This window comes from Symphodus melops, assembly GCF_947650265.1.
Source record: "Symphodus melops genome assembly, chromosome: 1".
Lineage (NCBI taxonomy): Eukaryota > Metazoa > Chordata > Actinopteri > Labriformes > Labridae > Symphodus > Symphodus melops.
In genome coordinates, this window is record NC_136691.1 from 50,324,318 (window position 1) to 50,336,455 (window position 12,138).

General features: G+C 40.5%; 1 long non-coding RNA gene across 1 annotated transcript in view; it reads right to left on the minus strand.

The window, feature by feature from the left end:
- Positions 1 to 5,261: 5,261 nt before the first annotated feature.
- Positions 5,262 to 12,138, minus strand: part of LOC306837736 — a 47,869-nt gene continuing 40,992 nt past the window's right edge. Inside the window, exons 3-4 of the long non-coding RNA XR_013780989.1 lie at positions 5,611 to 5,767; positions 5,262 to 5,436 (exon numbers count right to left, since the gene is read on the minus strand). This is a non-coding gene — a long non-coding RNA (uncharacterized lncRNA). The remainder of the gene's footprint in view (positions 5,437 to 5,610; positions 5,768 to 12,138) is intronic.

Here is a 12,138-nt window from a genome sequence, read left to right on the forward strand (position 1 = left end):
TATCTCAGTTTTCATCTCCGGTTTGTATGAAGGGTTTCAGACATTATTCGACTTCACAACAACTTCACAAGTTAAATCTTCCATCCAACCAATTTAGTGGAAAATTCCAAAACACAGAAAAATGAAGTTAGGCCTAGAGATGATGATCTCTAGAGATATTAGGTTACCATCATGTCAGTAGGGGGCGCCACAATTGGCACAAATTGAATGTTTCTTACAGGAGCTTTAAGGTAAAGATGGTAATACCTTATATGAACAAGGCATGTAAGAAAATGCTGTGTTCAACGTGTGAGAATGTGTGTGTGTGTGTGTGTGTGTGTGTAGGGATATTATCATTATTTAGAAATACTTTAATTTATCATTGTTAATGCGAGTCCAGGGTCCAAGGGAGACTACAATGTCTTTACACTGTTAAGGGTCTTATTCTGATACTAACAGCTCTAACTGAGGCGAAGAGGTGAAATGTAAAGTAGGCTAATCTCTATTACTCAAATTGGTCCTTGACCTCGTAATTTATCATATTATGGTTTAGAACAACCTCTGCATAATAAGTACTCATGGTCAAATATTCCATACTGATTAAGCGCCTCTCTTTAATTCTACTCAGAAAGTAGTGTCAGATACTTTATATATGTTTTATATAAACAGAATATGTTGTCCTGTATGTGTTGGTGCTTTGATATTACATTCATATCTTTGGCACCACCGGTGAACATTTATTCTCATTCTACTGCTAGATCTCAACCATTCTACATTTTTAAGGAATTTCTATGAATTTATTGAAATTCTGACCCTGTCTCAATGTTTGAGTTGTATTATCTTAAAAAAAAAAATATATATATATATATTTCTCCCCTGCTTTGTTCATTCATTGGATACTTGGAGCTTATATTTGGACATTCTGACATCACTTTATTCTTCTCTAAACCCTTCTCTTATTATAACTCTTCTCATTATTTGGATTTGAAATATATTTTCTTGGATCAGCTTTATTACTTCTTGGTACTAAAGGTTAATAGCTACATAACTTTAGCTTTTTATGCCTTTATTGTAGAAGACAGTGGATAGAATTGAAAACAGGGATGACATCTTAAAGTGAAGAACACAGGGTCGGAGCAAAGGCTTCAGTACATGGTGCACACAATGTGCCTAATTGAGTATAATTGTCTGCTACAAACTAGGTGTGTTAACAGTGCTCGTGTCACCAGCCTATGGCACTCCTTGTATGTCCACATTCTGCTTCTAAGTGAAGTTAGAACCAAGGGATATGTCAGTTTAACATGACAGCTTACATACAACTTTCTCCTTTTTGTGTTGATGTTCTCCATTGACTGTCGTGCTTAAATCCACGCTCTAATGCGAGAAGAGCTTCCCTATTAACCCAGCTAGTCTTTGGCCACAGCTCTGGATAGTGGCGAGCAGCTGCTGAAGAAAAACATTAGACTGGCATCAGTGACCAGCGCATAAAAATATAAATAATATGTTCAGTTGACAACTAACTGCACGCCAACAAGCAAGGCTAATGAAACTTAACTGTTTAGTCAATTAAACAAGCACATCCTTAGGTCCTACATCTACCATTGCATCCTTATACTGTGCACTTACAGTATACTTTAAACGGAGGGAACAAGTGCATTCTTAATCATATAAATACCTTAAGCAAACACTGTACATGAAGGTTACAGTCCTGAAGATCCACTGTCTTATAATGGCCCAAGACATTGCTCCCAATAATATCTTTGACTTGACAAATGCATTCCTCTCCTTGCTCCAACAGTACTTTTATTGAACTCTAATTGGTCAAGACAGACTGTATTGGCCGTTCAGCAGATGGGCCATCCTGTCCAGTATTATGGGGTGTGGAAGCAGGAGATGAATATTGAAGGGGAGAGGCAAAGATAATGCTGGTGATAGAGGTTGGCTAAAAGCTGACAGGACAACCCAATGGAGGGGAAACGGACAACTGACAAGACTGCAGCCCGCTGAGCAAGAGAGCGGGAGGTAAGATCGATCGGCATTAGTCAAAAAAGCGATCAATATTAAGACTGTTAAGTGGCTGGGGAGGCTAACTTCCTTTGGAGGCCTGGTCTTAGATATTACTTTGGTTTAATCACATCCTTTTCAATTACCTGGAACAGTTTAATACTGTGGGCTCCAATTGGAATTTGGGGCGGAAAAGCAGAACAATTGATACATCAAATCTAATTAAAATGAGTGTGTGGACCTTAAAGATGATTGCTAAAGGAGTGAGGAGGTTTAAACAAGCGGAACTTATATTATTGTAGTATTAATAATACTCGTTCTCCTTATTCTCAAGGTGGCCATTTTCTTCCGACATCACGCTGAAATGTTCAGATGACGTTGCAGTGCTGTGTTCAAAATCACTAGTCTTCATAGATAGAAATAAACTGTTCCTTCATTTATTATCTCCTAAAAAGATGACTGATTGTGACAATATGAAGGGAGAATAAACCATATTTCTTAGGAAAACAACATATGGTAATCATCAGTCAAAAACCTTAAACACAGTAGTCTCTGCACTAATCTCTGAGGCTGCTGCACTCATCTTTTTAATCCACCTCCCAATGTAGATGATATTGGTGTCTTGAGCTTCACAGCTTTTACATTTAAGTGCTACATTATATTGTTGTGTTATTTGTGTTGTTCATCAGTATCTTGAACACTGTTTTCTTTTGCCTGCTATTTGCTCACATTGCTACACACTTGTTTTAAAAGACGACTCTTTCTTCACTCGCTTCTACCATGTCAGTATGTCTCTCTTTTTAAACTATACTTCCATCAGACAAGAGAAGCTGAGAGCCAATAGTCTCCTCTGCTGGTTAAAAAAAAAGAGTATTACAATACATTTAGTTATGATATCGATCATTTTATCGATTTTCAACTATATTTGGAGGTATTTTAAAATCCCTACTTTTAAGTGAACTTGTGTCTATCTATGTATATGTACAATAATACACAATTATACATACATTTCTGGCTAACTACAATACAACTTTTAGCTGAATGCTAATGTTAGCTGGTTATAAAGTTTTACCTGAACAATGGAACAATGTCACTTTATTAATTTTGATGATCAACTGGCTTTTGTTTGTTCATTTAATTCTTTAGTTCTGAAGAAACAAGGACTTGTCAGATTACATTTATTCAAAAGGTTTGAAAGATAAGGACTCAAAAAGTCCTCTAGGTTACATTTTAGCTTCCCACTCTGACCATGATGACGAAGGAAAACAGTTGCCAAGTACATGGCATGTTACATTGGACATATATTTACAGAGAACCATGTTGACTGTCACGTTTTTCTTCTTTCACTTCAGGAAAAGGTGTTTTTAAGCAGGTTATTTGAAAGTTTAGAAGTTATTTTTCTTTTCACTGCTAAACATAAAAGCACAGGTTGTACACTTCTTTCACAGCTTTGGCTACAAAATTAATTTTTTACAAATTTCCACCAAGCTTTGACGCTCTGTCTGGAAGCCTCGGGCAGGCGTGAATTTGCCCATGAGCGATCTTTTTGCTCTGGCACACTTATCCGTCTCTCTTTCTGTCCTTTCTACTCCTCTCGCTCGCTCTCTTTTTCTCATTCTCCTTCAGCTATTCTCCCCCCGCTCAGTGGAGACCGTCAAACCAATCTGCTTCGGTGACACTTTTACAGGATGTCCAGGTTGAACTATGACCCTAAGATCCAGGCAGGGCCCAAATCTGTCACATGATTTAAAGCGGCAAATAAATTAGCAGCAAATTACCTGTCAAACACCTGCTGGTGAAGATGTTGAGAGTGTCCTCTTTTACCCAAGAACAGCTGGTACAGGAGACCGGAAAGGTGCATTTCCATTTGACCAGAAATCACTTTACTTAACGACCCCCTGCCTGTTGTCACCGCCAAGAGGATCCGTCAATATCATCACATATCATCTCTGGTTGGATGCGACGCAAATCGCAAGTGACACGTGAGCTGTCACAGGCGCTGTTCTCTGTGGGACAAATAACTTTAGCGTTTGGCAGAATTAATCAGTGTTGACAGGAGGAGAACTCCCTCGGCTGTTTCCAGTCACGACGCTTTGTTTTCCTCACCTCCTAATTGCTCTTGCTTGTGTAATTAACTAATTGCGTCCCGTTATGATTTTAGAGATGATTGTTTAATTCAGTGCAATGAGAGCGGTTTCATTGGCACATGTGGCAAGAAGTTCACAGAGATGACACAGCACACTGGGACCCATTATCTGGAATAAGTAAGAGTGACGAGAATTATTTAGACGTAACTGTTAAATAATCCTTTTATGATACTTTTATTGATGAGATCTGTTGCTTGGAGCAGTTTAGAGAAAAAAAAGTGTGATGAGTGCTCAACATGAAAGAAGAACTGCACTGTGGGGAAACTCGTACTATAATCATGGTTTGTGTTGATTATGGAAACATTGAGATCATTCAGTCTTAATGTTTCATATCCAAATTAAACTCCCTTTCAAATTGTTGATTTATGATACAAGTAGAGAAAGCTGTAAACAGTTGCTGTGCACAGAACTTCAACTAACCTTCTTAGTTGTATTCAGCTGGGCGGCTATGGAGAAGCCTGCAGACTTTTGAAACCTCGTTTCTTCAGGATGACTGTATTTAAAATAATAAATACGTGATCTAAATGTTAATAAAACAATTAAAAAACACAGATGTAAATTTAACGTTCTCAGAAAAAGATCCCCAAGACCCACCTACCTTTAGCTCCAGGGTACCCCAATCTTGTGTTGTTACCTATTTATGGAACTTTTGTTTATTGTATGACTCAATATGAGTCTTTTTTAGTATAAATGTTTGTATCATGTTACTGAGCCTCAATCAATGGCATTTTTCTGTCACTATATCTGATAGACAGTTTAGAAGTTTTCTGAATCTTTGAAAGCTGCCAAATCTGAAGTCTGGGTCGCTTTAAAATACCAAATAAATAAATTACTTAAAACAAACCCACACACATTTATAATCAGTGATGCACTGAAAACAACAACAAGCTAAGTCAAATTTACTGTTGAACTTTTAGTTCTAATTTTTCAGTCTTGATTTTTGGTTATTTTGTCAACACTGTGTTACCTTTTTATTCATCTGTGAAACGGGATGCAAACCAGGGATTTAATCAATTTAATTAACGCCTATCGATCATTTTAATTTAATCATTTTTGTAAATTGTAAAACTTCACTTAAAGGTTATCAAAACATTTACACTTACATTTAGACAAGCTGTATAAGTTACCATGACAAATGACATTTGTAGTAATTACTACTGTGTGATGGCCCTGCTGCTTCCTGGTTCCTCGTTGTCTTCTGCTCTGTTTCAGGAGCCAGTGGGTGTGGCTGTGTGAGTTTGTGATCTGGGATTGAAAACACCCCGGCCCGGTGTTCTCAGTCCGTAAGAGCTGGCTTCACTTCCTCCTTGAAGGAAACATGAAGAAGGAGATTAAGGAGAGAGGTGTTTCCTTAATGCTCTGTCTAATTTTGGTTAGTGTGCTGTCAATGTATTGTTGAGCACACTTCTTGTCCCCTCCAGTCATTTTTAATGAGTTTTTGAGCCGGCCATGACAACTTCAATTTTTACAGTGTACTTACTGTCATGTAAGCGCTGGTCGTGGTGAGGGGAGGACCAAATCCTGACCTCGCACGGGGCACCAAAATGTCTGGATTCTACTGACTCTCCTTATTCAGTTCTGCCTGGGTGGCTCTGCAGAAAGCCTGCTGACTTTACATTGCTTGCAATACATATCACCTGTTTGGAGAAAACGCATTAAAGCTCAAAATGAAAGGTAATATCCAATGACCTTTTGGATGGGACCTATCTACATTATTCAAGGCGAGCGTGAAGCAGATTTGATGCAGAATCGGCTAAACGAAGCACCCAAATCATGTTTTATTCATTCCGGCTGCTTCGCATGCTGCAGCCACACGAAGACAAATGTTGGGAGGATTATAAAGAAACAGTGTGAAAAACTACAGGAGGAAATCAAGTAATAATAGAGGGAATGTTAAATAAATTGTCACTCTAAGCTCTGAATTATTGAACAGTTTTGGACTACTTTTCTCTAAAATTGTTCATTTTGAAAAAGGTCAGAGCGGGGAAATGTTCTCTTTGAAGACCTTCAAGTGCATTCAAGGCACAAGTAAATATCTAGAGCAACTGTTTCTATTCATTACTGATGAGACCTGCTCACATTTTCTTGAATGCTCTGATGATGGCTTTTTCTTATGTTTTAATTTTTCTTGGATTTTTTTTATTTCAGTATATACAGCCAAGGAAAGGGTGTGACCATTTAATCTCCGCTCGTTCCTGATCCACAAATGTTTTTTTCCCCCCTTGATTTTATCAGTGAGCGAGGTTGCGTCGACATGAGCCTTGACAGAGGTGAGTGTGTTGCAGCTGCAGGTGTTTGCATCTGTTGTCCAACCTGAGCCATTGGCAGAGATCACCATATGCAAGGCTGGCCTCTGACCTCATCTCTCATCACTCCCTGCAGCGACACTCACAAAACTCAGCGACAAATTGAGTGTGTGTGTGTTTCAGTGTTTGAGAAACCTTGTAAAAAGAAAAAAAAAAAAAGATCAAAAGACCCAAGTCAAAAGTTAAAATGAGCCTCATATGGAGAATTCTATTGACCAAAGAAAACACACAGAACAATACAACACATCGTCAAAACAGCCTAATTCCTCATTATCACCACATTAAGATGTTGAGGGTGGAGAAATAACTTGAGTATGTGGCCTCTTTAAAAGGCTGTTCTGAAATGAAGGCTGCTCAAAGAGAAAGATGCCAGTGTGTGAAGATGTCTTTGAAGTCCCAAGAACCACTGACGTTGTTTCTCAGTCATTTGTGCAACTTGTTCAGAGTTAAATGAGCTCATTCACTTTACATGGAGGAGAAATTATCTGAAGACAGTACATGAGCTTTGATAGAACAGCTGGCGTCTGAATGTGCCTTTTTGTTTCCATTCATATTTGATGAGAGTGCTCTTGTCCCACACTGTTTCATAAAGCGGAGCCTATTACTGGTTGATTCTGTCGTTTTCTGCTTAAATCGAAGAATTTTCAATTTCTATGATTTACTTCCTTGTCCAGCTTTTATTATGACTCAACAAGTACCTTGTCCAGAGTCTATAAAAAGCAGTTTTATAGTTACATAAAGCACTCTGTCATATCCAGACACAAGCTGTTATCTCCATCACAGAGTCAGCCAGAGGAATTGATATGCATTCTCTTGTGACTCTGCTGCGTATTGTTCTACGATGAAACTCCTCCCGAGGGCCCACGCAGTCCCTGTCTGCTCCACGTCTTTTTCCCCCCGACAGTCTGCACAACATCTAATGATTTTCATCTCAGCTTTCTGATTCCGTGTCTTTTTAAGACGTTCTCTGAGGGGGCATGCAACGTAACCTTACTCTGCATCCCTCCTGTCAGTCTCCAGCTACGACCAATCCATCATCTGCTGTATAATTACTCTGTACAGCTACGTCTCCGCCTGTCAATGTAACTTCCACAGGCTGCTTTTGGAAGAACAGCCAGCCCGGCACATGTCTATTCACAGAGTATCTGCAGAAGTGATTAGAGCTGCAGGCCAACCTCATCAGTGCCAGAAGTAAGACCTCAGAGTCCGTTTGAGATGGATCAGTGGCGGGCTGGGGGTCCAGATTCATTTCAATTTGTTTCCTCTTCCTTTGAAAATATGTTGATGCAGTATAATCTTGGTATTTCACACAGGAAAATAAGTTCCAGTGGGATAAAAAAGTAAGATATCAACATAAAGGTAGAGAGAGAGAGAGGGAAGAAAAAGCGTGATTCTTGGCTGAGCGGCTGTCTCACATGAAGAGCGGCATGCTGCGACCATATGCTGGTCCAGGTGGACTTGGTATCCAAGCAACTGTATCAAAGCAGCGGGGGCATTCACGATTGAATCCAGAGGACTTTTCAAACGGAGCAGTCAGAGAGAACAATGCAGCTATCATCTGTCGGCAGGTAAGATCACCTGGCCTCGCTGAGCCGGACTCTCCTTCTGGAAACTCCACAGGGAGTTCATTCAGACCGTCTGCTGCCTCGGAAAGACGCTCGCACAAGGTGTCTGAGGGGAACACTGGCATGTTTGTTTCATTTTGATTTTCAGCAGCAAGGGCGTGTCAGCACATACAAAGTACAGGCCAGGTGTTTAATACAAATGAGGAAACCATAAAAAGAAGCATGCACACTGGAGAAATGTTCCTGCACTGTATTTCTATCAGCTGCAGCTCGTCTTGATAGAAAGTGAACCTTAGCCTTTGAGTTAGTTGCAGATTGAAAAATGTGAAAGCATGAATCCTATCCAAAGGGGGTTTGTTTTTGGGATAAAGTTGATACAGACAGTGCTTTAATCAGTCCAGGTTTGCTCTCCAAATATTGAACTTTAAGTAAAATGTACAATCAGATCTAGAAATCAACTCATAATAAATGAATAAATCCTACCAATGCATGTCCTGTGCTTGTGCAGGTCAGGCATGAGTCATCTCACAGAGGGCTCCAGTGTGCTGCAGGGGTGTGCCAACAGGGAAATGAGCCCAAGGTCAGAACGACACAGGGAAACCTTCCTGGAAGTAACCAAACACCTGCCACCCTCTCTGCCCATGCACTTCATGTACAACTTCTTCTTTTACCCTGAAAATGAAAGTGAATGCTCTGTAATTGGGTCACCGATACTGTAAATGAAAGTCATTATTTAGACTGTTATACACTTGTATCATCGATAACCCACCTTCACATTATACTTGGGTATATTTGTGTCTGAGGAACAAAAAGTGAAGAATACTTTAGTAAAGACTCTTAAGAAGTGATTTGGTCACTTTTGAAATCAAAGTGAGTCCGATTTTTTGCTTTGTCAATGAAAAAAAGAGTTCAGGGTCCTTAAAATGACTATGTGACTTGTATAGATATTTTAGGTTAGCTTCGTTGCTAGGTAATGGATTGTCTGCGTCACTTGTAAAGTGTTCCAGCTGCTTTATCCCTTTTTAAACTCAAGGTTTCTCTGCTGTCAGCTCCCTGATGTGTGGGAGTGATTAAGGTTACTACTCATCACGTCTTTACTTTGCAGAGCATTTCATCTCAAAACTATAATATGGAATAATTCAACATTCATGTCTTGCTAAACATGCATGCTAAAAAGGATGTCTTCATGCTGTTCTTGCATTCATTTGTTCTTGAATGGATGATATAATCCAGATTACTGAAACAGTAGCTCAGTCTGCAGGGAATGGAGTTGGAAGGTGGAGGGTGTTTGACTCAAGTCTCTGATGCAGACCAAAGTATGGAAGTTGGTCTGGTTGCTGGAGAGGTGAAGGGTCACTTCCCAGAGTACTGCCGAGGTGCCCTTGAGCAAGGCCCCGACCCCCAACAGCTGTGGCGTGCTCCTCGTGTAGCAGCCCCCTCACTCTGACATCTCTCCATTAATGCCACTGGTCCTGTTTGTGCATGTGTGTAGTTCATGCGTGCGTTAAATGCATGACTCCACAATAACAGAGTGTAAAACCTGAATGTCACTTTAGGATTAATATGTTTAAAGAACATATAATAAAGTGTTTCTGCGCTCATGTAAAATGTTCTATCCAAGCATAGGAGAGCATTGTTTCCTTGTAATTCTGCAGTGATCTTCAGATCAGAAAGGAAAACACAAACAAAAACTAATTGGTTTGTGCTCTGCGCATTATTAAACCGGACTAAATAGCACAGCCGTTCTAAGATAGAATTGGTTCTCCAAAGGAAAAAGGGCTGCTTAGCAGAAGATGGAGGAAATAAATGGGCCTAATTGTGCTGATGAGGGAAAGAAAAACACCAAGGCAGCACCATCTTAGTGGCAAATTGCTACTTTGTCAGCCGGTTGTTGCAGAGAGCACGTTTTCCATAAAATAAAAAAAGAGGCAATTTGCCTCCCAGGAAGGAATATACCAAACATACCTGACTCAACCAGAATCCTGTGTACCAGCACGTTCAGTTGAACACTATCAGCAGCCGCAGCCATTAAAAGCTTTATGCAACAATAATATTTGTGTGGCTCATTTTATTTAACCCGATCCATCTGAGCCTGCAGCAACAGCTCGCTTGTTAATGTTGTGTCTGAACGGGAGAATGAGGGATCAACGGTGAACATTTCTGAGCATTTTTTTTTTTTTTTTTTTTGTCTTTCTGGAATTCAGCCCAGGCAGCAGGAATGCCAAGTTCTGAGCATTATAGCTGTCACACAAACGGAGCCAAACCTGAAACCCCGTAGTACAGGGGGGCTCCAAATCTATCCATGAAATGCAATTACAAAGTATGTTGGAAAAACACAAAATGGTAATGAAAGAGGATATACTTGATCCTTGATTTTGTTTGTAACTTGCTTATTCTCACCAAACACTGAATGATGCAATAACATTGTTAACATATCGTTTGTTTTTATTGCCGCGTTTATTATGTTTCGGTTAAATGAGCTGTTTGGCATACATTGCACTTCATTATGAGACGTATAAATGTCTTAACAGCGTCCCAGAGGTACAATGCGTTTTTTTTGTTGACATATTTAGAAAACAATTTGAGTGTCAGCAGCCATGCGCAACTTTTCCATCCTTCTGAACAATGCAAAAAAAAAATGTTGACATAAATGACGTGAAATAACAGCCTGATGCTGTGTCATGGTTTCTCTCCTTTGCTTTGACTGTAAAATAAACAGTAAATCGAAACAAAATCTGCAGACGTGACGCTGAATGTTCCAAGTCACATTCTCAATCCAGCGAGGCCGGAGTCCCTCGCTGCAATCTGTCTCTAATCTTCCACAGTCAGGGGGCCGTCAAGAGGGAGGGGGGGGGGGGGGGGAGAGACGGCTCAGGCAGCTGTGTCGGCCGCCCCGGCCTAACACACTAACGCCCCGAATCTGCTGTTGCTCTTTTTCATGGAACTTATTTCAGATGAAATGGCCAAAGATCAAAATGTGGATGGTGCACTGTGCAGAGCTCAGGGTATAATGAGTTACAGGTGGGGTTTAAATTCCCCGGCATGCGCTGCGGCCCATAGCTCCAGATGAGCCTGAGTGCTTTCACAGGCAGCTACAGCCAGAGCCCCTTTCTCATTTCAGAGTACTTTTCCATTTCAATTGAGCTGCTTGCTACCACTGCTGTTGACACCGCCATTAAACATCTCAAGATGCAAAAACATCCCCGTGCATGCTGGATGGAAGGGCTCAACTCTGAAACAATGGAGGGTCTGTTTTGAGTTCAGAGATCTTCAAATAAAATTAAAAAAAAAAAAAACCTTGTGCTTTTGATGTTACCCTTGCTCCTTCCCCCGAGGTCGTCACGCTGTTGTAAATGAATACAAATCCAGAGCAGGTAACGGAGTCCGAAAGAGGAGCTCACTGAGGAGTGTGAACATGTGCGTCACGTTGGATGTGGTTAGTTGTTAATCTGAGCGATATGAGCGAGGCCGCCACCTTTAGCTCGGAGGGTTGAAAGGTGAATGCTTCACTGGCCCTGCAGGGTCACTTTTCCTGAGAGAGTACAGAGAAAAGAGGAGCAGGAGGAGGAGGAGGAGAGGAAGTAGAAGGTAGCAGACTGACATGAGGAGAAAAAACAAGAAGGCACTGACCACAGGCTATAGTCGCTTGAACCCTGTGGTAAACTTGGGAAATGAGGTTGCCATCCCTCTCAATTTTCCCTTCAACCAAAAACCACAGCTCATATGGTAGAGATTGATCCCGGATCAAAGAGAATAGTCAATTAGACACAGCCCTCCATTTCATTTGTAGTCTCCCCTCAGATCGCTGGAAAAAAAAAAAGAAAAAAAAGTTGTACAGGAAGCATTTAGGTGACATGTGCAGGTGCACATTATAAACCTTGCCCCCCCACCAAACGCTTTTCAGCTTTAAAAGTTAAAGATATGGTGGTTTCATAGGAAACACACGCCTCATTTTAATGGATGTTATTACCATATAGGCATTATGGTGAATTTTTGAAAGAGTCTAGACGTCGCAGTGTGTAATTTTAAAGTCATTTAGACCAAAATAAGTCGATCCTTTCACTCCGGTTTGTCCCTTAGGACACCCAAGAACTTTGAACTCTTGTAGACCTCGGTGTGTATGTGTTAGTTCATGAC